Source organism: Theropithecus gelada, chromosome 7b, assembly GCF_003255815.1.
Source record: "Theropithecus gelada isolate Dixy chromosome 7b, Tgel_1.0, whole genome shotgun sequence".
Taxonomy (NCBI): domain Eukaryota; kingdom Metazoa; phylum Chordata; class Mammalia; order Primates; family Cercopithecidae; genus Theropithecus; species Theropithecus gelada.
In genome coordinates, this window is record NC_037675.1 from 74,803,535 (window position 1) to 74,830,480 (window position 26,946).

The 26,946-nt window shown below is 42.0% G+C and overlaps 1 protein-coding gene across 7 annotated transcripts in view; it reads right to left on the reverse strand.

Annotated features, from left to right (window-relative positions):
• Positions 1 to 26,946, reverse strand: part of NUMB (NUMB, endocytic adaptor protein) — a 194,363-nt gene extending 167,417 nt beyond the window's left edge. For 4 of the 7 annotated variants that reach the window (XM_025391615.1, XM_025391611.1, XM_025391613.1 and 1 more), the window contains exon 1: positions 26,841 to 26,946. The gene's annotated coding sequence lies outside the window, so the exon portion shown is untranslated. Of the gene's footprint in view, positions 1 to 16,550; positions 16,720 to 25,966; positions 26,073 to 26,840 lie in introns of all 7 variants that reach the window. The other 3 variants (XM_025391610.1, XM_025391614.1, XM_025391612.1) reach the window with 3 other exon arrangements.

The following is a 26,946-nucleotide window of genomic DNA, read 5'->3' on the forward strand; positions in this document are numbered from 1 at the left end:
GCTGAGGCAGGAGAAATGCTTGAAACCGCAACGCAGAGGTTGCAGTAAGCCAAGATTGCAGCAAGCCACTTTGGGAGGCCAAGGCAGGCAGATCGCTTGAGGTCAGGAGTTCAAGACCAGCCTGGCCAACATGGCAAAACCCATCTCTACTGAAAATACAAAAATTAGCCAGGTATGGTGGTGCATGCCTGTAGTCCCAGCTACTTGGGAGGCTGAGGCATGAGAATCGCTTGAACCCGGGAGCCGGAGGTTGCAAGTCAGCCAAGATCACACCACTGAACTCTAGCCTGGGTGATAGAGCCAGATTCCATCTCAAAAAAAAAAAAAAAAACAAACAAACAAACAAAAAAAACTATACTACTATAGTGCTATAGTAGGCCCAATTATTAGGTCCAACAATTTTCATCAACTTCCTTTTTCACTCAGTTCGTTTCCAGGGAATGCTAATTTTAAACACTACATTTGCAGGGTCTCACAAAGACCAGTTAAACAGTGCTGAAAACTGTCAGAAAGTACTTGCTCCTATTCTAAGACTCAGTTAAGCTACAGAGAGAAGTGACTTATCTTCTCTAGAAAAGCAATCTAAGGTTACTAAGTTTGTCCACCGTCTGTTAATTCAGATAAAAATCTCCTTTGATAAATCACCCCTGAAATATATGACAGGAGTATATGTAGTAAAGAGAAAGAAACTGATAGCCTATTTGCAAACTTAGAAATCCCGATTTAGGCCAGGCGCGGTGGCTCAACGCCTACAATCCCAGCACTTTAGGAGGCCGAGGCCAGTGGATCACCTGAGGTCAGAAGTTTGAGACCATCCTAGCCAACCAACATGGCGAAACCCTGTCTCCACTAAAAATACAAAATGAGCCGGGTGTGGTGGTGCACACCTGTAATCCCAGCTACTCCAGAGGCTGAGGCAGGAGAATCGCTTAGAACCTGGGAGGTGGAGGCCATGTCACTGCACTCCAGCTGGGGCGACATAGGGAAACTCTGTCTCAAAAAAATAAACCCTAATTTAAACTTGGGCCACTACTACCACACAATGATATGCTCCACAACAAATGTAAAATTGACTACATTTAATCTAATCAGTTTAGCACTGAAAGTTAAGAATATGAGCTCTGGAGCCAAACTAGGTTTGAATCCCAATTCTACCACTTACTCTATGATACTGGGCAAATCACTTACCTTCTCTGCCTCAAATTCCCTACCAGTAACATAAAGATTATAATAGTAGCTGCCCTCATTGGAGTTATCATGAGAATTAAATTAGTCAGTGCATGTAAAGCACTTAGAATCTTTCTTGGAATATAGCATTGGCTGCTGCTAGTATTAATATTATCATTATTATCTGATACTTTACTAGGCTATCAGTTCTCACAAGTGGCCCAAATATACAATAGTTTCCTAACCAGATCACACTATTTTAACATTCCTAAATCAGTGAATCAAATTCAGAAAGTACCTCTAGGCTGGGTGCAGTGGCTCACACCTGTAATCCCAGCACTCTGGGAGGCTGAGGAGGGAGAATTGCTTGAGGTGAGGAGTTTGAGACCAGCCTGGACAACATAGCGAGACTTCATGTCTATTTTTTAATTTTGTAATAGAAAAAAAAAAATGAAGAAAACATAGCTCTCTACAAAACACAGCCTGAAGTTCTTTTGAATCATTCAATTTAAAGTTCCCACCCATATTCACCAATAGCAAATATTTACTCTAAAAAATCACCATGAATTATCACTACATGAAAATTCTGAGAAATCTTCTATTTGGAATAATTATTTCATTTTACTTTTAATTATAAATCCATCTCTGCTCTTACAAATGAAAATAAATATGGATCCATAAGTAGTAATAAAACACACAATCTTTTGTTAAGATATTTACTATCAATCTGCAAATTTGCCTTTGTCAAAGATATTCACCAAAAAAAAAAGTAAGTGTGCAATATATTTAATCATCTGGAAAACACAAGTTACAACTACTCTAAGATGCCACTTTATACTCACTGGAATGACTAAAATCAAAGGAACTGACAACTCAGGTAGTGACAAGGATGTGGAGCAACTGATCTCATAAACTGCTGATGAAGTATTAAAATGGTATAACCAATCCATGGTTCTCTATGGAGAACCATTTGGCAATTACTTTTTTTTTTTTTTTTTTTGAGACAGTCTTGCTCTGTCACCCAGACTGGAGTGCAGTGGCACGATCTCAGCTCACTGCAAGTTCCGCCTCCCGGGTTCATGCCATTCTCCTGCCTCAGCCTCCCGAGTAGCTGGGACTACGGGCACCCACCACCATGCCTAGCTAACTTTTTTGTATTTTGAGTAGAGACAGGGTTTCACCATGTTCGCCAGGATGGTCTTGATCTCCTGACCTCGTGATCCACCCGCCTCAGCCTCCCAAAGTGCTGGGATTACAGGTGTAAGCCACCACGGCAGGCCGGCAATTTCTTATAAAGTTAAACATACATGTGCCCTGTGACAACAATTCTACTGCTAGTCATTCACCCAAGAGAAATGAAATGTTCACAAAAATACTTGCAAAGCAATGTTTATAGCACCCTTCTCATTATAATAACTGAAAACTAAAAATGATCTGGGCTCAGTGGCTCACGCCTGTAATCCCAGCACTTTGGGAGGCTGAGGTGGACAGATCACTTGAGGTCAGGAGTTCGAAACTAGCCTGGCCAACAAGGTGAAACCCCATCCCTACTAAAAATACAAAAATTAGCAGGGCATGGTAGTGCGCACCTATAATCCAACTACTCGGGGGGCTGAGGTGAGAGAATCATTTGAATTGAGGAGGTGGAGGTTGCAGTGAGCCAAGATAGCACCACTGCACTCTAGCCTGGGCAACAAAGCAAGACTCTGTCTCAAAAACAAAAACAAACAGCCGGGCGCGGTGGCTCAAGCCTGTAATCCCAGCACTTTGGGAGGCCGAGACGGGCGGATCACGAGGTCAGGAGATCGAGACCATCCTGGCTAACACGGTGAAACCCCGTCTCTACTAAAAAATACAAAAAAACTAGCCGGGCGAGGTGGCGGGCGCCTGTAGTCCCAGCTACTCAGGAGGCTGAGGCAGGAGAATGGCGTAAACCCGGGAGGCGGAGCTTGCAGTGAGCTGAGATCCGGCCACTGCACTCCAGCCTGGGCGACAGAGCCAGACTCCGTCTCAAAAAAAAAAAAAAAACAAACAAACAAAAAAAAAACGACACAAATATCAATAGAAGAATGGAAAAACAAAGTTTGGTATATTCATAAAATGACATACTGTGTCACTTAGGAAATTATCTGTTGTCTACAATAATGATGTAGAATTTACTATACAATGAGGATGCCTTAGTTTTAGCTTCTTCAAATTCTGTCTCATTTTAAAGTGCATTTTAAACAGTCTCTAGTTGAAGATCATTTTGATTCTGAAAATAACCTTACTTTTTGTTTAGTAACTCACTTGGGTCTTCTTATCACAATAGAAACTTTTGAAGGGCCGGGCGCGGTGGCTCAAGCCTGTAATCCCAGCACTTTGGGAGGCCGAGACGGGCGGATCACGAGTTCAGGAGATCGAGACCATCCTGGCTAACACGGTGAAACCCCGTCTCTACTAAAATACAAAAAAATTAGCCGGGCGAGGTGGCAGGCGCCTGTAGTCCCAGCTACTCGGGAGGCTGAGGCAGGAGAATGGCATGAACCCGGGAGGCGGGGCTTGCAGTGAGCTGAGATCCGGCCACTGCACTCCAGCCTGGGCAACAGAGCCAGACTCCGTCTCAAAAAAAAAAAAAAAAAAAAAAAAAAAAAAAAAAAGAAACTTTTGAAGGATTTTTGTTTTGTTTTGTTTTGTTTTGTTTTTGTTGATGGAGTCTCTCTCTGTCACCCAGGCTGCAGCATAGTAGCGTGATCTCAGTTCACTGCAAACTCTGCCTCCTGGGTTCAAGGGATTCTCCTGCCTCAGCTTCCTGAGTAACTGGGATTACAGGCACACGCCACCACGCCTGGCTAATTTTTGTATTTTTAGTAGAGACACGGTTTCACCATGTTGGCCAGGCTGGTCTTGAACTCCTGATCTCATGATCTGCCCACGTTGGGCTCCCAAAGTGTTGGGATTACAAGCATGAGCCACCGTGCCCGGCTTTGAAGGATTTTTAAATTGGTGCCTTTCAGAAGCAAATAAGTCACAGGGTTTTATTAAGTGATACTCCTATATAAACTCTTGGCCGGGCTCAGTGGCTCACACCTGTAATCCCAGCACTTTCGGAGGCTGAGGCGGGCGGATCACAAGGTCAAGAGATAGAGACCATCATAGCCAACATGGTGAAATCCCCTCTCTACTAAAAATACAAAAATTAGCTGGGTGTGGTGGTGCGTGCCTGTAATCCCAGCTACTCAGGAGGCTGAGGCAGGAGAATCACTTGAACCCAGGAGGCGGAGGTTGCAGTAAACCGAGACAGTGCCATTGCACTCCAGCCTGGTGACAGAGCAAGACTCCATCTCAAAAAAAGAAAAAAGAAAAAAGAAAAAAAAAAAAGGAACTCTTAAATATATTGGTACCTATGTATTTTCTCTCTCTTTTTTTTTTTTTTTTTTTTTTTTTGAGACAGGGTCTCGCTCTGTTGCCCAGGCTGGAGTGCATTGGCACGATCATGGCTCACAGCAGCCTCAACCTCCTGGGCTCTAGTGATCCTCCCACCTCAGCCTCCCGAGCAGCTGGGCCTACAGGCACACACCACCATGCCTGGCTAATTTTTGTATATTTTATAGAGAGGAGGTTTCGCCATGTTGCCCAGGCTGGCCTGGAACTCTTGAGCTCAGGCAATCCAGTCTCCCAAAGTGCTGGGATTACAGGCATGAGCCATTGCGCCTGGCCTATTTTTCTCTTAATCATGTTCAGTCCATATTCATCTAACTGAAGTGTTTTCTCCAGAAATTACTCGTGTAAGAAAAGACTGGCTTAAAATGACTACTGTGATGGAAACAATGCCATAGGGAGATATAACCTGGACCTGAGGTAAATTGAATACTGTAATCAACAAACTGTGGCTTACAGCTTGCAATTTTCTATTGATTATGGTTTCCTCAGTAAAATAATAGATGTATGAAACAAAAAAGGACTACTACTCAGCAATAAAAAAAAAAATGTATTACTGATTAACACAACATGGATGAATCTCAAAAGTATTAAGCAAAAGTAGTGATGTTAATTTTAAAAATGCATATGGTATGATTCCATTTACATGAAATCCAAGAACAGATTTAAAATCAGAAAGTAGTTAGGGAGAGGGAGGGCAAAAGTACTTGGCAGGGACATGAAACAACAACTTTATGCAGATCATTTGTACAGATTAAGTCACAGTTCTGAATATTATCCATCCCTAGATTCCACATAAGAATCAGGGATCACCCAAAAGAAAAATGGACCAAGAATAGGAACAAGCAACTTCACTTAAAGCAAATACCTAAAGGTTAATGATCATATTTTAAATGTCCCACTAGTGACCAAATAAATACAAATTTCAGAAACTAGTTACTATTTCCTATCAAATTTGCAAATGTTTTAAAATAATAACATGCTCGCAAGGCCGTATATCTCAATTTCATACATTGTTAATGGGAATGTAAACTTGTACAGCCTTTCTAGAAAGCAACTGTGCAATGTTTTGCTCTCCTGAGAGCTCTAGAAATGTTAATACACTTTGACTTGATAATTCAACTTACAATAATCTATTCTCAGAATATAGAAATACTGAAAAAGAGCTATATTTAGCAATATTCATCGTGTTTTATTTTTTAATAATCGGAAATTAATAAACATTCTAAGTGTGAACACAACAGAAATTGGTTCCATAAATAATATATCCATTAATGGAATATTTCTCTGCTGTTTTAAACTGTTTTCTGGCTGGATGCAATGGCTCATACCTTTAATGCCAGCACTTTGGGAGGCCGAGGCAGGTGGATCAGTTGGGGTTAGGAGTTCGAGATCAGCCTGGCCAAAATGGTGAAACCCTGTCTCTACTAAAAATACAAAAATTAGCAGGGTGTGCTGGCGCACATCTGTAATCCCAGCTACACGGGAGGCCGAGGCACGGGAACCCAGGAGGCAGAGGTTACAGTGAGCTGAGATTGCAACACTGCTCTTCAGCCTGGGCAAGAGAGCAAGACTCTGCCTCAAAAAAAAAAAAAAAAACTGTTTTCAAATAATTGTAATAAAAACAATAAAATACATATTATATGATATGTTGTTTAAAAAGCAGGCTCCAAGATTATATATATAGTAAAATATGCATGAAGAAAAATCAGAAACAGACAATAAATGTTAATGTAATTTTAAAAAATGAATTAGGGGCCAACATCATAGAAACTATGATTATATTTCACAAATGTCTGGGTTTCATTATAAGAACACAAGTGATATCCCTAAGTAGGTCTAGTGGAGGGGAGAACAAAAAGACTAAAAGAATAAGAACATTCATTAAAGGAACAAACCATTAGCATTATTTCAGGTATGAATATCCAACTTATCAAATGAAGTCAAAGTCCTTCAGGGTATCTTAACAAATCTATAGTCAAGAAAAAGTTACAGATTCAGTTCTATATAAATATATACCAACCATGTTTAACTCAAACTAGGGAAAATAATTAGATGATTTAGTGATTTTCCACAGAACTGAGCTCAGCTCTTTTACAAAGCAACAAAAGAAGGGAAAGGGACTGCCAGAAGTCAAGCCAGCAACCTGATTTCCTAGGAAATTAGTTTTTACTTGGCAAAGTACTGGCCTCTAAAGAAGCACAACTCTACAAATAGAGATGAGACACATAAAACTCGAACACTCTGTAAAAAAATGTATGCTTTTCCCTTTGCTCTTAAGATCTCTAAAAGTGAATAATTAATGACTATTAAAAACAGGGGGAAAAAAGACCCAATTTAGAGTTAAACATTCTTTTATTTTATTTTTTATTTTTTTTTAATTTATTTTTTTTTTTTTGAGACGGAGTCTTGCTCTGTGCCCCAGGCTGGAGTGCAGTGGCGCGATCTCGGCTCACTGCAAGCTCCGCCCCCCCGGGTTCACGCCATTCTCCTGCCTCAGCCTCCCAAGTAGCTGGGACTACAGGCGCCCACCACCTCGCCCGGCTAATTTTCTTGTATTTTTAGTAGAGACGGGGTTTCACCGTGTTAGCCAGGATGGTCTCGATCTCCTGACCTCGTGATCCGCCCGTCTCGGCCTCCCAAAGTGCTGGGATTACAGGCTTGAGCCACCGCGCCCGGCCGAGTTAAACATTCTAAAAACATTAAGTTTCTTTTAAAATGCTAAGCAAATCTTACAAATTGTAAAATAATTATATTTTTGTTATTTTGAAAATCAAAAGGAAAATATTATGCCATTTCTAACCTTCAGTTAGAATTACACGGGAGACTTTCATATTAACTATATTAATTATGGATTTAAATTTATCAAGGTTAATATAATCTTTATAATACTTCTATAATGTTTTTAATCATCACTACAGAACATTTCCTTGAATTTTCAATTTAAAAACTAAAATCTTTACATGTGATCTTCCTTCAGAAAAAGGCTATGTGTAAAAATACAAAAGAAGAGTCTTCTTAAGATAAAAAGGGTGCTAGGATAGGTGAATTAAAGAGGAGAAAGAGAAAGAAACAGGTATGAATCTTTTCTTCCTTTAAGTCACATGTTTAAGGATCTGACCCTGATTTCTATTTAATGGCTTACCACTGGAAGCTTCCAAATAACTAATGACACAAGGATGCCCAGTAGGCAAAGAAATAGCAGCTGAACTTCATTTACCATTCGAGTATAAGGCAACATAAGGATGAAATTATACAACCTGTATATTTAAATCAGTGGATTCATTTATAACCTATTCTTGCAACACTAAACTGCTTCACTCCTACAATGACCCCAACTGCCACTCTAGACCAAAAGGCCAACAAATTGCTATTGGAAAAATCAGTGACAAAGCAGAAAATTTTATTCAACTTTGTAACAAATCAACAAAGAGTAATGGTCTCAACTAATGGTGCTGGGACAACTAAATATCCATATACAAAAGAATTAAGTTGAGACCCTTCCCCCATACTGTACACAAAAATTACCACAAAATGGATCACAGACTTAAATGTAAGAGCCAACTCTATAAAACTTAGAAGACACTGACATGGAGTGAAAAAAAAAAAGAAAAAATAAACTAAAACTCTTACAAGAAAACATTAGGCACAAATATTCACGACCTTGGATTGGGCAATAGTTCTTAGATACTGTATCAAAAGCACAAGCAAAAAAAAAAACAAATCGGCCACGGTGGCTCACGCCTGTAATCCCAGCACTTTGAGAGGCCAAGGCGGGCAGATCACAAGGTCAGGAGATCAAGACCATCCTGGCTAACACGGTGAAACCCCATCTCTACTAAAAATATAAAAAATTAGCCGGACTTGGGGGCAGGCCCCTGCAATCCCAGCTACTTGGGAGGCTGAGACAGGAGAATGGTGTGAACCTGGGAGGCGGAGCTTGCAGTGAACTGAGATTGCACCACTGCACTCCAGCCTGGGTGACAGAGCGAGACTCCGTCTCAAAAAAAAAAAAAAAAATGGACTTGAGCCAGAGTGGTGGCTCCTGGATCACGGGCCAGGAGTTTGAGGCCAGCCTGGACAACACAGGGAGATCCCTGTGTCTAAAAAAGAAAAAAAAAAAAAAAGCTGGACTTTATTAAAATGAAAAACTTTTGTGCTTCAAAGGACATCAAGAAAGTGAAAAGATAGCCCACAAAAGGGGAGAAAATACTTGTAAATCGTTACGTCTGACAAGGAACTTATATCCAGAATATACAAAGAAAACATATATTATAACTCAATAATAAAAAGACAAACCAGCTTTTAAAAAATGGGCAAGCATGGCCGGGCGCGGTGGCTCATGCCTGTAATCCCAGCACTTTGGGAGGCCGAGGTGGGCAGCTCACAAAGTCAGGAGATCAAGACCATCCTGGCTAACATGGTGAAACCCCGTCTCTACTGAAAAATACAAAAAAAATTAGCTGGGCATGGTGGCGGGCACCTGTAGTCCCAGCTACTTGGGAGGCTGAGGCAGGAGAATGGCGTGAACCCGGGAGGCGAAGCTTGCAGTGGGCCGAGATCGCACCACTGCACTCCAGCCTGGGCGAGAGAGCGAGGTTCCGTCTCAAAAAAAAAAAAAAAAAGGCAAGCATATAAAAACACACTTCTTCCAAGAAGATAGATAAATGGCCAATAAGCATATGAGAAGATTCTCAACATCACTAGCCATGAGGGAAACTCAAATCAAAACCACAATTAACTTCTACTCTGGGCCACGCACAGTGGCTCACCGTAATCCCAGCACTTTGGGAGGCCAAGGCGGGCAGATCATGAGGTCAGGAATTCAAGTCCAGTCTGGCCAACATAGTGAAACCCCGTCTCTACTAAAAATACAAAAATTAGCCTGGCATGGTAGTGCACGCCTCAGTTGAGAGGCTGAGGCAGGATAATAGCTTGAACCTGGGAGGCAGAGGTTGTGGTGAGCCAAGATCATGCCACACACTCCAGCCTGGGCAACAGAGCAAGACCCCATCTCAAAGAAAAAAAAAATTCTACTTTATACCCACTAGAATAGCTCTACTGAAAAAACAGAGATCAGCCTGAGCTATGAGTCACACCCATAATCCCAACACTTTGGGAGGCGAGGAGAAAGAATGGCTTGAGGCCAGGAGTTCCAGACCATCCTGGGTAACACAGCAAGACCCCATCTCTACCAAAAAATTTAAAAAATAAAAATTAGCTGGGCATGGTGGTGCACGCCTGCAGTCCTAGCTACTAGGGAGGCTGAGGTGGGAGGATAGTTTGAGCCAGGAGTTTGAGGCTGCAGTGAGCTATCATACCCACTACACTCCAGCTTGGGTGACAGACCAAAACCCTGTCTCAAAACAACAACAATTAAAATATATATATAAAATAAGAGATCATAACAATTATTAGTAACAATGCAGAAAAATTAGAATTCTCATTCTCACTGCTGGAGAGAATGTAAAATGGTGTAGCCACTTTAGAAAACCTCAAAAGAGTTACCATATAACCTAGCAATTCCACTACTTATGGGCATATACACAAAAACAATGAAAAGAGGCCAAGCACAGTAACCCACACCTGTAGTCCCAGCACTTTGGGAGGCCAAGACAGGAGAATAGCTTGAGCCCAGGAGTTCAAGACCAGCCTGGGCAACATAGTGAGAGACCCTGTCACTACAAGAAAAAAAAAAGAAAGAAAAACCGGGTAGGAGTGGTGGTGCATGCCTATGGTCCCAGCTACTTAGAGGCTGAGGTGGGACCATCTCTTGATCCTGGGAGGTTAAAACTGCAGTAAGCAATAATTGCACCACTGCACTCCAGACTGGGCTACAGAGCAAGACCCCACCTCAAAAATAATAACAATAAAAATAAATTGTTTAAATTGTTTTTTAAAAAAAAATTAAAACACATGTCCACACAAGAACTCATACATGAATGTTCATGTTCATATTAGCTTTATTTGAATAGCCAAAAACTAGAAATAATCCAATGTTTATCAGCAGAAGAAATTTTTTAAATTGCAATATATCCATATTATGGAATACTACTCAACAATGAAAGATAATGAAATATTGATACACAAATAACATGGAAAAATCTCGAATTAATTAGGCAGAGGGAAAGAAGTCAGACAAAATATATACATATACTACATACTATTTATATAAAATTCTAGAAATTGCAAACTAATCCATAGCGACAGCAGATTAGAGTTGCCTGCGGGAACAGAAAGGGAGAGATGTATTACAAAAGTTAGAAAACTTTTGCAGTGATCAGTATGTTCCTTACCTTAGTTGTAGTGTATACATATGTAAAAACTCATTAAACTGTTTACTTTTTTTTTTTTTTTTTGAGACAGGGTCTGGCTCTGTCGCCCCATCTGGAGTATAGTGGTGCAATCTCAGTTCACTGCAACTGCAACCTCCACCTCCTCGGCTCAAGCGATCCTCCTGCCTCAGCCTCCCGAGTAGCTGAGACTACAAGCACATGCCTCCAGGACTGGCTAATTTTTGCATTTTTTGTAGAGATGGGGTTTCCCCATGTTAACCAGACTGGTCTCAAACTCCTGAGCTCAAGCAATCTGCCCTCCTCAGCCTCCCAAAGCACTGTGCTGGGATTACAGGTTTGAGCCACTGCACCCAGCCCTGTTTACCTTAAATACGTGCAGTTTCACCGTACATCAACTGTACCTAAATAAAGCTATTTTAAAAATGCACATGCCATGGTGAGGGAAGAGAAGTATACTAGCCTTTCTGAAAATGGCATGTTTGGGTAAGAAAAAAGTAGAAAAAGGATGGGTGCAGTGGCTCACGCCTGTAATCCCAGCACTTTGGGAGGCTGAGGCGGGTGGATCACTTGAGGTCACGAGACCAGCCTGGCCAACATGGTGAAACCCTGTCTCTACTAAAAATACAAAATTAGCCGGGCGTGGTGGCGCATGCCTGTAATCCCAGCTACTCAGGAGACTGAGGCAGGAGAATCGCGTGAACCTGGGAGGCGGAGGTTGCAGTGAGCCGAGACCACGCCATTGCACACCAGCCTGGGCAACAAGAGCAAAATTTCACCTCAAAAAAAAAAAAAAAAAAGTAGAAAAAACAGGCTGAGAGGATTGATTGATTGAGCCGGAGAATTTATCTATCATCCAGGCTGAAGTGTGATCTCGGCTCACTGCAACCACCGCCTACCGGGTCCAAGCAATTCTCCAGCCATAGTCCTCCCGAATGGTTGGGATTACAGACGCCCGCCACCACGCCCAGCTAATTTCTTTTGTATTTTAGTAGAGACGGGGTTTCACTGTGTTGCCCTCTCGAACTCCTGAGCTCAAGGCAATCCGCCTACCTCCGCCTCCCAAATTATTTATTTATTTTTGAGACAAAGTCTGGCTCTGTCGCCCAGGCTGGAGTGCAGTGACGCCATCTTGGCTCACTGCAACCTCCGCCTCCCGGGTTCAAGCGATTCTCCTGCCTCAGCCTCCTGAGTGGCTGGGACTACAGGCACACGCTACCTTGCCCGGCCGAGAGCTTTTAAATATGACAAACCTTTTTAAAGGTCAAAATTATTGGCCAGGCACGGTGGCTCACGCCTGTAATTCCAGCACTTTGGGAGGCGGGGGCTGGTGGATCATGACGTCAGGAGATCGAGACCACCCTGGCTAACACGGTGAAACCTAGTTTCTACTAAAAATACAAAAAATTAGCCAAGTGTGGTGGCGGGCGCCTGTGGTCCCAGCTACTCGGGAGGCTGAGGCAGGAGAATCGCTTGAACCCGGGAAGCGGAAGTTGCAGTGAGCCGAGATCATGCCACTGCACTCCAGCCTAGGCAACAGAGCAAGACTCCATCTCAAAAAAAAAAAAAAAAAAAAAGTCAAACTATTTAACTGATCCTCACATGGTAATAGCTGAATTTTCAGCATCCATTGATGGAGAAAATAGTCAAAACACAACCAGAGCTACCCTGTATTGAGGCAAGCCTTTAAAATAAAGATTTTTAAAACTCATCTCAATATTTATTTGAAGAATGAAACTATGTATACATACATACATATGTTTAGAACATGTTGCTTTAGTCTACAGATAATTTTTCTCTAGATCACAAGGTCAAGAGATCGAGACTTTCCTGGCCAACATGGTGAAACCCATCTCTACTAAAAATACAAAAACTAGCCAGGCGTGGTGGCGCACGCCTGTAGTCCCAGGTACTCGGGAGGTTGAGGCAAGAGAATCGCTTGAACCCGGGAGGCGGAGGTTGCAGTGAGCCAAGATTGCACCACTGCACTCCAGCCTGGCAACAGAGTGACACTTCATCTCAAAAAAAAAATGGTAGGCAATATTTGATAATATATGGATTTAAGAACTCTAGATAACTGCAGAAAACATCCTCCCCAAACCAAAGACTTGCAGGCAACAAATTGAGAACCACTGATAAAGATACCCAATGCCAAGGAAATTCAATACAGTACTTAAATATTATCTTAAATAAAAGAGGTCAAGCCTAATGAAAATTTATCTAATAGGTTCCCTAGCTATATTTCATAATTCAAAAGAATTTACAGATTAGCTGTAACACTGCTAACCTGGGTGCAGATATTTAAGAATTTACTAGCTTAGGCAACACAGGAGATCCCAACACTACAAAAAAAATTAAAAATTAAGTGGACATGGTGGCATGCATCTGTAATCCGAACTACTCAGGAGGCTGAGGCAAGAGGACTGCCTGAGCCCCAGGAGTTTAAGGCTGCAGTTAGCTATGATGTGCCACTGCACTCCAGCCTGAGTGACAAAGTAAGACCCTGTCTCAAAAAAACAAAACAAAACAAAAAAACTTACAGCTGATTTATAGCTGGATAAAATAAAGATTCAAGTTTTTCCAGAGATGGACTAGACTGAAAATGTGACAAAGTCAAAAAGAATTCAAGATTCCTTTTCATGTCTAAATGAAGTTTAAATTTCATAGTACAATTTAATATACAAGACTCTTTAGTCCACAAAATAACACAGAGAAAGCTTTTTACCTCCCACCTGCTTCGGTGAAAATGCTGGGTCCTTGCAACAGTAAACGTAGCTAACATTTACTGGGCATTTACTATGAACTAAACATTATGTTAAACTGTTTAACTTTACATGGATTATCTCATATAATCCTCAAAGCCATTTATTTTGAAGATAAGAAAACCAGCAAAAAGAGTTAACTTGCCTAAGGAAGCAGAGGTGAAGGTGAATTCAGGCAATTGGAGTTCTTTTTACCATACCACCTCCTATTAGTTGACATCATAAACTCTGCCCCCAATGTGGGGGAGGGGTTCCATCATTCATCAGTACGTTTATGTAAATCAGAGAATAACAAAAAAGAGAACAGTCCTGACTGCAAAAAATTAACAACTTATGAAGAAATGAAATTTAATATTGCAAAATAACTTTTTCTTTTCCTTTTTTTTTTTGAGATGGAGTCCCCCTCCGTCGCCCAGGCTGGAGTCCAGTGGCACAATCTCAGCTCACTGCAACCTCCACCTCCCAGGTTCAAGTGATTCTCCTACCTCAGCCTCCAGAGTAGCTGGGACTATAAGCACTCACCACCACACCCGGCTAATTTTTGTATTTTTAGTAGAGATGAAGTTTCACTATGTTGGCCAGGCTGGTCTCAAACTCCTGACCTCAAGTGATCCACCTGCCTCAGCCTTCCAGAATGCTGGGATTACAGGCATTAGCCACCATGACCAGACTTACAAAATAACTTTAAAAAAAATCCTTAACATGACAAAATGCCAAACTTCATGGTTTCTAAAATTAGTCTAGAGCATTTTAGGAGGCCAAAGCAGGAGAATCACTTGACGCTAGGAGCTCAAGACTAGCCTTGGCAGCATAACAAGACCTCACATCTTAAAAAAAAAAAAAAAAATTAATAAATAAACATAAAATTAACTTTGGGAGGCTGAGGCAGAAGGATCACTTGAGCCCAGGAGTTGGAGAGCAGCCTGGGCAATATAGTGAGACCCCATTTCTATTTTTAAATAACTTTTTCAAAAATAAAAATAAGGCCAGGCGCAGTGGCTCACACTTGTAATCCCAGCACTTTGGGAGACTGAGGTGGCAGATCATGAGGTCAGAAGATCAAGACCATCCTGACCAACACAGTGAAACCCAGTCTGTACTAAAATACAAAAGATTAGCCGGGCATGGTGGCGCATGCCTGTAGTCCCAGCTACTCAGGAGACTGAGGCAAGGTAATCGCTTGAACCCAGGAGGTGGAGGTTGCAGTGAGCCGAGATTGTGCCACTGCACTCCAGCCTGGCAACAGAGCGAGACTCCATCTCAAAAAAAAAAAAAAAAAAAAAAATAGGCCAGGCGCAGTGGCTCGTGCCTGTAATCTCAGCACTTTGGGAGGCTGAGACGGGCAGATCATGAGGTCAGGAGTTCGAGAGCAGACTGGCCAACATAGTGAAACCCTGTCTCTACTAAAAATACAAAAAATTAGCTGGGCATGGTGGCAGGCGCCTGTAATCCCAGCTACTCAGGCGGCTGAGGCAGGAGATTCACTTGAACCCGAGAGACAGAGGTTGCCGTGAGCCAAGATCACACCATTGCACTCCAGCCCAGGCGACAGTGCAAGATTCCATCTCAAAAAATAAATGAATAAATATATATATATATATATATATATAATTAGTCTAGAGTATTACAGAAAGATATTAAGAAATGAATAATAGGCTGAGCACAGTGTCTGACACTTATAATCCCAGCACTTTGGGGGACTGAGGCAGGAGGATCACTAAAAAGGAAAAAAAAAAAAAAACCCCCCGGCAACATAGAATGACCTCATCTCTACAAAAAAAAAAAAAAAAGAACAACATTTGATGTAACATGTTAACATTTTTACAAATGGCCAGTCATGTAAATGGACATTTACAGTTCATTTTCTTGCCGATATTTTCTTTTTTTTTTTTTTTTGAGACGGAGTCTGGCTCAGTCACCCAGGCTGGAGTGCAGTGGCACAATCATGGCTCACTGCAACCCCCTCCACCCTACCCCCAACCCTCGGGTTCAAGTGATTCTCCCACCTCAGCCGGCCCAGTAGCTGGGACAACAGGCATGCACCACCACACCTAGCTACTTTTTTGTATTTTTAGTAAAGACTGGGTTTTGTCATATTGGCCAGGCTGGTCTCAAACTCTGAGCTCAAGTGATCCGCCTGCCTCGGCCTCCCAAGTGCTGGGATTACAGGCATGAGCCACCACATCTGGCCTCTAATATTTTCAATATAGTATTTGGGACTGCTGTCCTTGCAAGAGTTAAGGAAGACTTGGCTACTACAGGAAATATCTTTCCTTCATACCACCAATACTAAATAATTTTCAAAAACAAGAATGAATCAACTCTTTAAAATAATCATTCAAAATTATGTTCACTGATGAGATTTGAAGTCCATTACATCATGAATGTGATGGAAATTGTACACCTTTCATCAGAGACAAGAAATAATATAGCTTTTAACAGCTTTATTTTATTTTTTTTTATTTTTAATTTATAATAGAGATAGGGTCTTACTATGTTGCCCAGGCTTTTATCAAATCCCTAGGCTCAAGCAATTCTCCCGCCTTGGCTCCCAAAGTGCAGGGATTAAAGGCATGAGCCACCACACCAGGCCAATTTTAACACCTTTCTACGAATACAGATTTTTCTTTCATTTGACCAAATCCTTAGCTAAGGAAGATAAAGGGCTTAAATTCTGAGATAAAACCTATTTCTACTTGAATTGTGAAGATAAATGTATTAACTCTAGGGAAAAATAAACTGGTTCTAACTGGCATTTAGAATTAATTTAAAATCATTAACAATATCAGTAAATAAAATAATTCAATAAAAGCAATGATTTTAATAACAAAATCAGTAAATAATATAATGCTCAATTTTTTTTTTCTAGTAGTAGGATTAATGGTTTCCACTGTTGTCACAAACTCACATGTATTTCGAAGAGGACCAGGTACAGTCACATATCTTGATATCTGAGGGACTCGATCCAGGACCCCATGGATACCAAAATCTGCGGATATCCCAGTTCGTTATGTATAATGGCATAGTACAGTCGGCCCTCTGTATCTGTGGGTCCCACACAGGAGGATTCAACCAATCTTGTATCAAATATTTTTGGAAAAAAAAATGGATGGTTGTAATAAACATGTACATACTTTTCTTTCTTGTCATTATACCCTAACAATACAGTATAACTATTTACATAACGTTTATATTATATTATTTGGTGCAAAAAGTAATTGTGTTTTTGCCATTACTTTTAATGGCAAAAGCTGCAATTACTTTTTGCATCAACCTAATATTAAGTATTATAATTAATCTAGAGAAATGATTCAAAGTATACAGGAGAATGTGCGCAGGTTATATGTAAATACTACACCATCTTATATAAGTGACTTGTGCATCTATGGATTTTGGTATATTGGGGTCCTGGAATTAATCCCCCACCGATACTTGTATTTGCATATAATCTGCACATTCTCCCATATACGTTAAATCGTCTCTAGATTACTTAATACCTAATACAATGTAAAAGCTATGTAAATATTTATACTGTATTTATTCGTATTATTTTTATTGTTTTATTTTTATTGGGTTTTCTTTCCAAATATTTTCTATCAACAGCTGGTTGAATCCAAGGATGCAGAATCCACAGATAAAGGCTGACTATGATATGATACACAGCCTGTGACCACACAACAAAATATTAGCTTCATTTACCCCATGTTTCAGTCTAATCCACCAAAATAAACCAACCACAAAAACAAACTTAAGTAGTAAATGTTCAAAATACATGTAATGTTTTGGTGTTTGTTTGTTTGTTTTTTGATACAGAGTCTCGCTCTGTTGCCCAGGCTAGAGTGCAGTGGCTCGGCTCACTGCAACCTCTGCCTCCCAAGTTAAAGCAATTCTCCTGCCTCAGCCTCCCGAGTAGCTGGGATTACAGGCATGCACCACCACTCGCAGCTAATTTTTGTATTTTTAGTAAACACAGGGTTTTGCCATGTTGGCCAGGCTGGTCTCAAACTCCTGACCTCAGGTGATCCGCCCACCTTGGCCTCCCAAAGTGCTGGGATTACAGATGTGAGCCACCACGCCCAGCCTTAAAATACATTTAATGTTTTAAAGTCAACTCTGGTTTTCCTAGTTGCCACAATGCATACAATCACAGTATCTGGAATATTAGCCCATTCTAGAAAGAGAAGTCTATATCTAATGTTTTAATTATTAATAGTTAACAATTACAATTTGTTGAGTGCCCAGTATGGGCAAAATGCTTTACACTATACAAAATGCTTTTCATTTAATTCTCACCATCAGCCTGATACAGAAGATAGCATAAGCTCCATTTTATGGATGACAAAACTGAATCTAAAAGAAGTTTAATAAACTGCTCAATTAGTAAATTATCGATAAAGTCAAGATTCAAAATCATGGTCACACGATTATAAAACTTGAATTTTGTCCATTCTATCATGCTACCTCCGGACATAAATGACGCTTCTTGAATTTCATAATATGGCAGTTACAAATATATTTCTGTCATCATCAGGCTATTCTATGGTTCTGTGAGATACTAGTTTGGAGGAAAAAAAAGTTTTATCTTGATTAAAGAATACTGGGAGCTAGGTTGGGCGCAGTGGCTCACGCCTGTAATCCCAACACTTTGGGAGGCCAAGGCAGGTGGATCACTTGAGGTCAAGAGTTTGAGACCAGCCTGGCCAACATGGCAAAACCCTGTTTCTACTAAAAATGCAAAAATTAGCCGGGCGTGGTGGCACACGCCTTGTAATCCCAGCTACTCGGAAAGATGACGCAGGAGAATCGCTTGAACCCAGTAGGCAGAGGTTGCACTGAGCCGCGATCGTGCCATAGCACTCCAGCCTGGGCAACAGAGCGAGACTTCGGCTCAAAAAAAAAAAAAAAAAAAAAGATACTGGGAGCTAAAATCTCTGCAACAAAGTTGGTTATATTAAAAGAAATTAAGTAAATAGCCAGACACAGTGACTTACGCCTGTAATTCCAGCACTTTGGGAGGCCGAGGCAGGAGGATCACTTGAGGCCAGGAGTTCAAGACCAGCCTGAGCAACATGGTAAAACCCCATCTCTACTAAAAATACAAAAAACTTAGCTGGGCGTGGTGGCTGGCGCCTATAATCCCAACTACTTGGGAGGCTGAGGCAGGAGAATCGCTTGAACCCAGGAGACGGAGGTTGCAGTAAGCCAAGATTGCGCCATTGCACTCCATCCCAGGTGACAAAGCAGGACTCCGTCTCAAAAAAAAAAAAACCAACCCTTTGGGAGGCTGAGACAGGCGGATTACGAAGTCAGGAGTTTGAGACCAGCCTGGCCAATATGGTGAAACCCCGTCTCTACTAAAAATACAAACAACTAGCCAGGTGTGGTGGCATGCGCCTGTGCCTGTAGTCTCAGCTATTCAGAAGGCTGAAGCAGGAGTATTGCTTGAACCCATGAGACGGAGGTTGCAGTGAGCCAAGATTGAGCCACTGCACTCCAAGCCTGGGCAATAGAGGGAGACACCATCTGAAAAAAAAAAAAACACACACACAACAAAAATTAGCCAGGCATAGTGGCATGCCCCTGTAGTCCCAGCTACTCGGGAGCCTGACGCAGGACAATTGCTTGAACCCGGGAGGCGGAGATTTCAATGAGCCGAGATCGTGCCACTGCACTCCAGCCTGGGCATCTTTAAATAAAAGAAATTAAGTAAATAAATCTTCACAAATTATCTACATGATACATCGAAATGTACCTGAGATGTACATATGCACAAGTGACTAGATGAAAGTATCACTATTACTTTTCCAAAGTCAAAGTTAACCAAGGGTAATCTTAAATAAAGTTACAAATTTAGCTGATTTCTGTGTCCCTGGTTGCTCCAGCTTTGCCTTTATTCAGAGCTAAGCAGTATTCTACAGTTTTTCCCTCTTCTTCCCTAATTAAACTAGAAATGTTCTAAATTAACTATAATTCACCTTAATATAATCAAGTTACCATAATTAAGATTTCGCTGTCCTACTCAGATAATTGAAGACTTTGATCTTGGTTAAAAGAATGTAAGATAGCCTGAGCACGGTAGCTCATGCCTGTAATCCCAACACTTTGGGAGGATTGCCTGAGTTTAGGAGTTTAACAAGACCCTGTCTCTACCCAAAAACAAAATTGGCCAGGCGTGGTGGCTCACATCTGGAATCCCAGCACTTTGGGAGGCCAGGGTGGATGGATCACCTGAGGCCAGGAGTTCAAGACCAGCCTGACCAAAATGGTGAAACCCCGTCTTTACTAAAAATGTAAAAATTAGCAGGGTGTGGTAGCGCACACCTGTAATTCCAGCTACTCAGGAGGATGAGGCAGGAGAATCGCCTGAACCCAGGAAGTGGAGGCTGCAGTGAGCCAAAATCATACCATTGTACTCCAGCCTGGGCAACAAGAGCAAAATTCTGTCTCAAAAAAAAAAAAAAAAAAAAAAAGAACTGGGCATGCCTGTAGTCCCAGCGACTGGAGAGGCTGAGGCAGGAGGATCACCTGAGCCCAGAATGTTGAGGCTACAGTGAGCTGAGACCATGCCACTGCACACTCCCGCCTAGGCAAAAGAGCAAGACTCTGTCTCAAAAAAAAAAAGGAATGTAATTTATCAGCAAACAAGTGGGGAGAAACAGGGTTTTCGTGGGTAGAGAGGGGGAAGTCACTGAACATTAATTACTAATCTAGCAACTCCTTGGTTAATCCATTTAAGATGACTAGGGGGTCTCTTCCTAATCCCATACTCCACTAGAGAGGACAAGTGGGAAAGGTTGGACTAGTTAGGGTTGCTGGGGACCTCCCAAGAGCTGCAGAAGCAGAGATAAGACGAGCCTTCTTCTAAATCCACATGGTCCTTCCAAGGCTTTCATCCTCCAGGACTACCACTTCTCAGTCTACTTACTTGCCTTCTGACATGCTTTCTTGAGGGGAAGAAAACAAAGGAAGAGTAATAACAAGCAGCAGAAACTGCAAAGAATGAAAAATAAGTCTATGGATGTTGCAAATAGAATCATCCTCCTTTATATATGTCACTCCAGGAAAACTGCCAAGAACCACTCACTCCTCTAGATACACTTCCTGCAGATCCTCCAGACTCCTCCCTTAAGTACGTCAGTATTCTCTTTATTCTCCCTTCATTTCAATCCTCCTTTTGCCCCAAGATTTCGAAGTGCATTTTTTTATGGTTTTTGTTTTGTTTTGTTTTGTTTGAGACGGAGTTTCTTGTTGCCCAGGCTGGAGTACAATGGCGTGATATTGGCTCACTGCAACCTCCACCTCCTGGGTTCAAGTGATTCTCTTGCCTCAGCCTCTTGAGTAGCTGGGATTACAGGAATGCGCCACCACGCCCGGCTAATTTTGTATTTTTAGTAGAGACAGGATTTCTCCATGTTGGTCAGGCTGGTCTCAAACTCCTGACCTCAGGTAATCCGCTCGCCTCAGCCTCTCAAAGTGCTGGGATTACAGGCCTGAGTCACCGTGCCCAGCCTCAAAGTGCATGTTTTATAATCTCCAAAATATATGGCAATATTGTACCTAGTATTTAATGATATCCTATTGATCATTACCTGTGTGTCGCAGCTGAACATACATCCTAAAGCCTTATATAGTATTTCTACATGTTATGATAAAATTTATAATATGTTACATTACTAAAACAAATTTTCGTGTTGTTTTTTTTTTTTTTTTCCCAAGACAGTCTTACTTTGTCACCCAGGCTGGAGTGCAGTGGCGTGATCTTGGCTCACTGCAACCTCCGCCTCCTAGGTTCAAGCAATTCGCCTGCCTCAGCCTCCCAAGTAGCTGGGACTACAGTCGCGTGCCACCACACCCAGCTAATTTTTTGTGGTTTTAGTAAAGATGGGGTTTCACTGTGTTAGCCAGGATGGTTTCGATCTCCTGACGTTGTGATCAGTCTGCCTTGGCCTCCCAAAGTGCTGGAATTAAAGGCGTGAGCCGCCACACTCAGCCCCTTAAATAAATTTTCTTTGCCACTAAAGGATGTACTATAATGTCAAGATTCAAAAAATAAGATAGCAAAAATTTTTTTTAATTTAAGGGGTATATTGTTTTATTTCTCCCCAACCCTATCAAGAAAACATAAAAGGAGGCCAGGCGCGGTGGCTCAAGCCTGTAATCCCAGCACTTTGGGAGGCCGAGACGGGCGGATCACGAGGTCAGGAGATCGAGACCATCCTGGCGAACACGGTGAAACCCTGTCTCTACTAAAAAAAATACAAAAAACTAGCCGGGTGAGGTGGCGGGCACCTGTAGTCCCAGCTACTCAGGAGGCTGAGGCAGGAGAATGGCATAAACCCGGGAGGCGGAGCTTGCAGTGAGCTGACAGCTGGCCACTGCACTCCAGCCTGGGCAACAAAGCGAGACTCTGTCTCAAAAAAAAAAAAAAAAAGAAAAAGAAAACATAAAAGGAGGGAGGGAGAAAGGGAGGGGGGAAAGGTTGAAGAACTATTAGGTACTATGCTTACTACCTGGGTGACAGGACCAATTACATACTTCAAACCTCAGCATCACACAATATAGCCATATAACCTACCTGCATATGTACTCTCAGGATCTAACCTAAAAGTTGGATTTTTAAAAAAAAAAAAAAAAAGGGAAAAAATCAGAGTTCAGAAATCTGCAGAATTCAAGATCTATTCTCTAGAAATCAAAACCTGTTACACACAATAGATGTGTTTTGGCAAGTCCAAAATAAAATGTAGCTTTTCAAGTACTCTATTATATAAAATACTTTCTTTTTTTTTTTTTTTTTTTTTTTTTGAGACAGAGTCTTGCTCTGTCGCCCGGGGTTGGGGTGCAGTGGCCGGATCTCAGCTCACTGCAAGCTCCGCCTCCCGGGTTTACGCCATTCTCCTGCCTCAGCCTCCTGAGTAGCTGGGACTACAGGCGCCCGCCACCTCGCCCGGCTAGTTTTTTGTATTTTTAGTAGAGATGGGGTTTCACCGTGTTAGCCAGGATGGTCTCGATCTCCTGACCTCGTGGTCCGCCCGTCTCGGCCTCCCAAAGTGCTGGGATTACAGGCTTGAGCCACCGCGCCCGGCCATAAAATACTTTCTTAAAGATAATTAGTTTAGGAAGTTTTGAAGCAAACTAAAAAACTACATATACAGGTTTTATACTTTTACAGAACTAGATTTTCAGTTACCCACATTTCTATTAGAATTTATTGTACGGCGAGTTGGAGAGCAGGAAGCAGAAAAGTAGATCAGAGACTTATAAAATAAGACAAGACTTCTCTGAAATAGAAAATAAACTTAATTAACTAGTGTTAATTGAACTTCCACTTTTTAAAATCACTTACCTAAATAAAACTTCAATATGTGAAACTGAGTCTCACTAAATAGCATAGTTAGGAGCACATAGTTTCTTTGGGATTTAAAGCCCACCATTTATTCAACTACAGATAACCAAATCCCACTGTAAAATTATTTGCATAATCAAAGCTATTCCTAGATAAGTATAATCAGATGAATAAGTCCACCTATTAAAACCAGGTAATCAAACGGCCCAATGTTCTCAATTACAAAGAATGAACTTTTCTATTTGTCATACACTCAATTTGGATTTCTCATTCTTCCATCATTTGGTGTAGAACTGAATGATCTATATAAATGTACCATGACTTAAACAACAACTCTAGTGGTAGGAATAGTCCACTGAACTCAATGCAAGAAACGAAAAGCTTTCCTTCTTGAAACTTATGTCACAGAAAAAAAGTAGTAAATTTATTTTGTGAAAAGATTGTATCTGCTTTAGAACTCACACATGCAATGGTTATATGCTTTGCAGTCTTCCAAATGAAAATAAAAATTTTAAGGAAATATAATCTGAAATAAAACTGATTTTTAAGAGAGAAAAAAAAATCCAAAAATCCTGATTGAAAGCTATACCAACAGTTTCTTCACAATTTCATAAAACATTAATGAAGGGGTTACATAATCCCCTGGATTAAAGATTTTAAAGAAAGCTGCAAGGATCTCTTTCAGTTTTCAATACTGCTTCCTCTGTTCTTAACAGCCATAAAAACAGATCTAAATCAACTCCTAAATATAAACCATCTAGCTTTCAATGGAAGAAAAATCAAACCAAGTACAGATAAAACATACATATTCTTTTTAAAAACACACTGCAAATTACATTTGGGTTCCTCAAACAAGTTTACAACATGTACCACATCCAGTTTATTCTCAAGGGAGAAAACCATCAAAACAAAACCTCCCGCTTAATAAATGATTTACTTTGTAGTTAAGCCTCTATCCCAGGTGCATTTTGCTGTGACATATTATTACTATTTCTTTTCTCTACAAAGACCTAGAAATTGTATATCTAGTTCCTTTAAAAATATCTGTATATGTTTTATATTAGTGTAAGGACAAGAAATACTTAATATTTTTACTCTCTAAAAAGGAAATATCTTTTCATTTTTCTTTTTCGCAATGTTTCTTCCTTTGTTTTTGCTTATTTTCTATACATGACATTTTCTCAAGCCAGTCCATTTCAGTGTTGTTTACTGTCAATATGTCTGTGTATACTCAGGTTTTTACAAACAATGCTTTACAGTACAGTGATAAAAAAAGAAAGGGTGAACAAGAGGGCACAAGTGAAACAAAAGCGGACCACATCTGAGACACACCATTCAATTTCTCTGCCTCAAATTCCCTTAAGTTCTCATGCCAAAGATTCTCAATATCCAAAAAAGTTCCAGAGTCAGAGGCATAACACAATATGTGACAAGACAAACACAGGAGGAACCAAATCAGAAACTGAAGAAATTTAATGGAATGTAATACAAGAGTTTCGCTCTTGTTGCCCAGACTGAGTGCAATTGTGTGATCTCGGCTCACTGCAACCTCCGCCTCTGGGGTTCAAGCAATTCTCCAGCCTCAGCCTTCCAAGTAGCTGGGATTACAGGCATGCGCCACCATGCTCGGTTAATTTTGTGTTTTTATTAAAGACGGGGATCTCACCATGTTGGTCAGGCTGATCTTGAACTCCTGACCTCAAGTGATCCACTCGCCTTGGCCTCCCAAAGTGCTGGGATTACAGGCGTGAGCCACCGTGCCCAGCTTTCAGACTTTTTTAACTCTGAGAAATATATTTTATCCTTTGGCCAGGAACTCAAAAAAAGAAATATACTTTACATTGTGACTTAGTACATACATGTAGGAGAAAAGTTTCCCAAAACAATACTTTTCCTTACCAAATGCAATGTCAGTTTATTCTGCTCTACATTTTATTTTCAATGCTGGTAAAAACTCACAACATTGATTTTGTAAATTACTAATAAATCACAATCCACAATTTGAAAAACACAGGCTTAAAAATGGGTATCCTTTATAATAGGATCTTTTGGGCAATTTGCCTCTACCTGTTCCTTTAGCAGGATGAGCAGGTATTTTAAAGTTGTTACCATTATTACCGGTTTCATTAAAGTAAGTGGTTCTTAAAATGTGGTCCTCTGACCAACGTGATCATCATTTGAGATAAATATAAATTATTGGGCCCCACCCCAGACCTACTGAAACCCCCAGGTGGGGCCAAGCAATCTACAGTTTACCAAGCCCTCCAGGTGATTTTGATGCAAGCTAATATCTGGGAGCCACCCCATTGAAGAAATCAGGTCTTTATCTTCTATTTAACAATCCAGTACGCGCTACTATGTGCCACTCACTATCCTAAAAGCTCTACAAGTACCGACAAGGAAAAAAAAAAAAAAAACACCTTATAAAGTAGGAACTATTACTGTTAGTATTCTGATGAGGAAACTGCACAGAAACTTAGCTAAGTGGTAGAACTCAAACTCCTTTTCAATTTAGCCGAGTATGCCTATCCTCTTTCTGATCAAGTATCTACTTCTACTCCTTTAGTTCAGCTACTCCTCCCCTTTTCCCTCTCAAATTCCCCACCCTGTCAATGAACCTATTTCCTAATATTACTGCCATCGTCCTAAAACAAATTTCTTTTCTAAAACAAGCCACTTAACCTTGCTTTTAGGAGTTTTTCTCTGGTCCTAGATGTCATCTTGGTATTAATTATGAAACTGAAGTTTCTTCTATTTCTGAAGACCTGTGAACCTATATGGCTCCACTGTTAATTTCTCATATATCTACTGTCCTAGCCAGTTCCACGAAACCATTGCTCTCTCCTCGGGCAACTTACTTTCTCTACCTTATCTACTACTCCCTCCTATAGGGATTCTCCCCCACCTCCGCTCATCTCCGTCCCATTTTGCAGGACTCCTCTCCAACCGAGGGAACTTCCACTTCCCTGCTGGCTCCTCACCCCGGTCTCAAACCCGAGCCACTCCTCCAGGACTTCTTTCCTGGTCCCCTAGGGATCCTTAGACCCAGGAGCGGCCAGGCCAGTTGTGTCTCTCATCCCAGTTCAACTATGGGGGCGCAGGGCGCTTCGGTTCCTCCCCCAGGCGGTGCAAGATCTCTATTTGTCCGACCCTCCGAAGACCCGCTGCTCCTCATCTCCCCAGGAGCCCCCTCCCTTGGACAGCCGCTTTTCTCACGAGGGTCCCCAAGCCCCTCCGAGCGTTTCCTCAGACGCCCCTACTTGGAGCAAGTCTGCTCCCTGTCACCCGGGACCCCAGCCACCCTCGGCCTTCCTACCTCCCTCGGACTGGGGCCACTCCCAGTTCCCCTGCCCCCCACCCCCCACCCCGCTCTCTCCACACGGGCCGCGGCCGGGCTTCCCGGGTTCCCCTTCTCCCTGACACCCAAGCCGTCCTGGGTATTCCCGACACACCCCGCCCTCGGAGCAGGTCGTTACAGGTCACCCCCTTCTCTGGGACCCTGGCTGCTTCCGTTTCCTCAGATAACCTACTCCCCACACACTGGCCGCCGGTCAGCGCCCCAGACCGGAGCAGCTGGACGTCCCAAGGGACCTCCTGCCCTGACCCGCGTGGGTCCGGCCCTAGCCTACCTTCCTCGGGAGAACTCCGCAGCCAGAAGCCCAGCCATTCTCCCCGTAGCCCAGTCAGCGCGAACTCGCCGCCACCCCCGCCGCCTCCGCCCTGGTCCCGGCCCCGGCCCCGGCCCAGACCCGAAGTCCAGGCCCCCTTCCTCCGACCTCCGCCTGCGGAGTGCTGAGCTGGAGATTCCGCCCCGCGACGGCCACCAGATCTCTTACCCGCGTTACCGGCACTCACCTGCCGCTGCCCCCGACCAACTCAAGCGCCACTGCCTCTACCTCGGCCGCCAGTGGCCACCAAGCGCCACCACCTCCCCCATGACAACAGGCCCACCCTCTTTCAT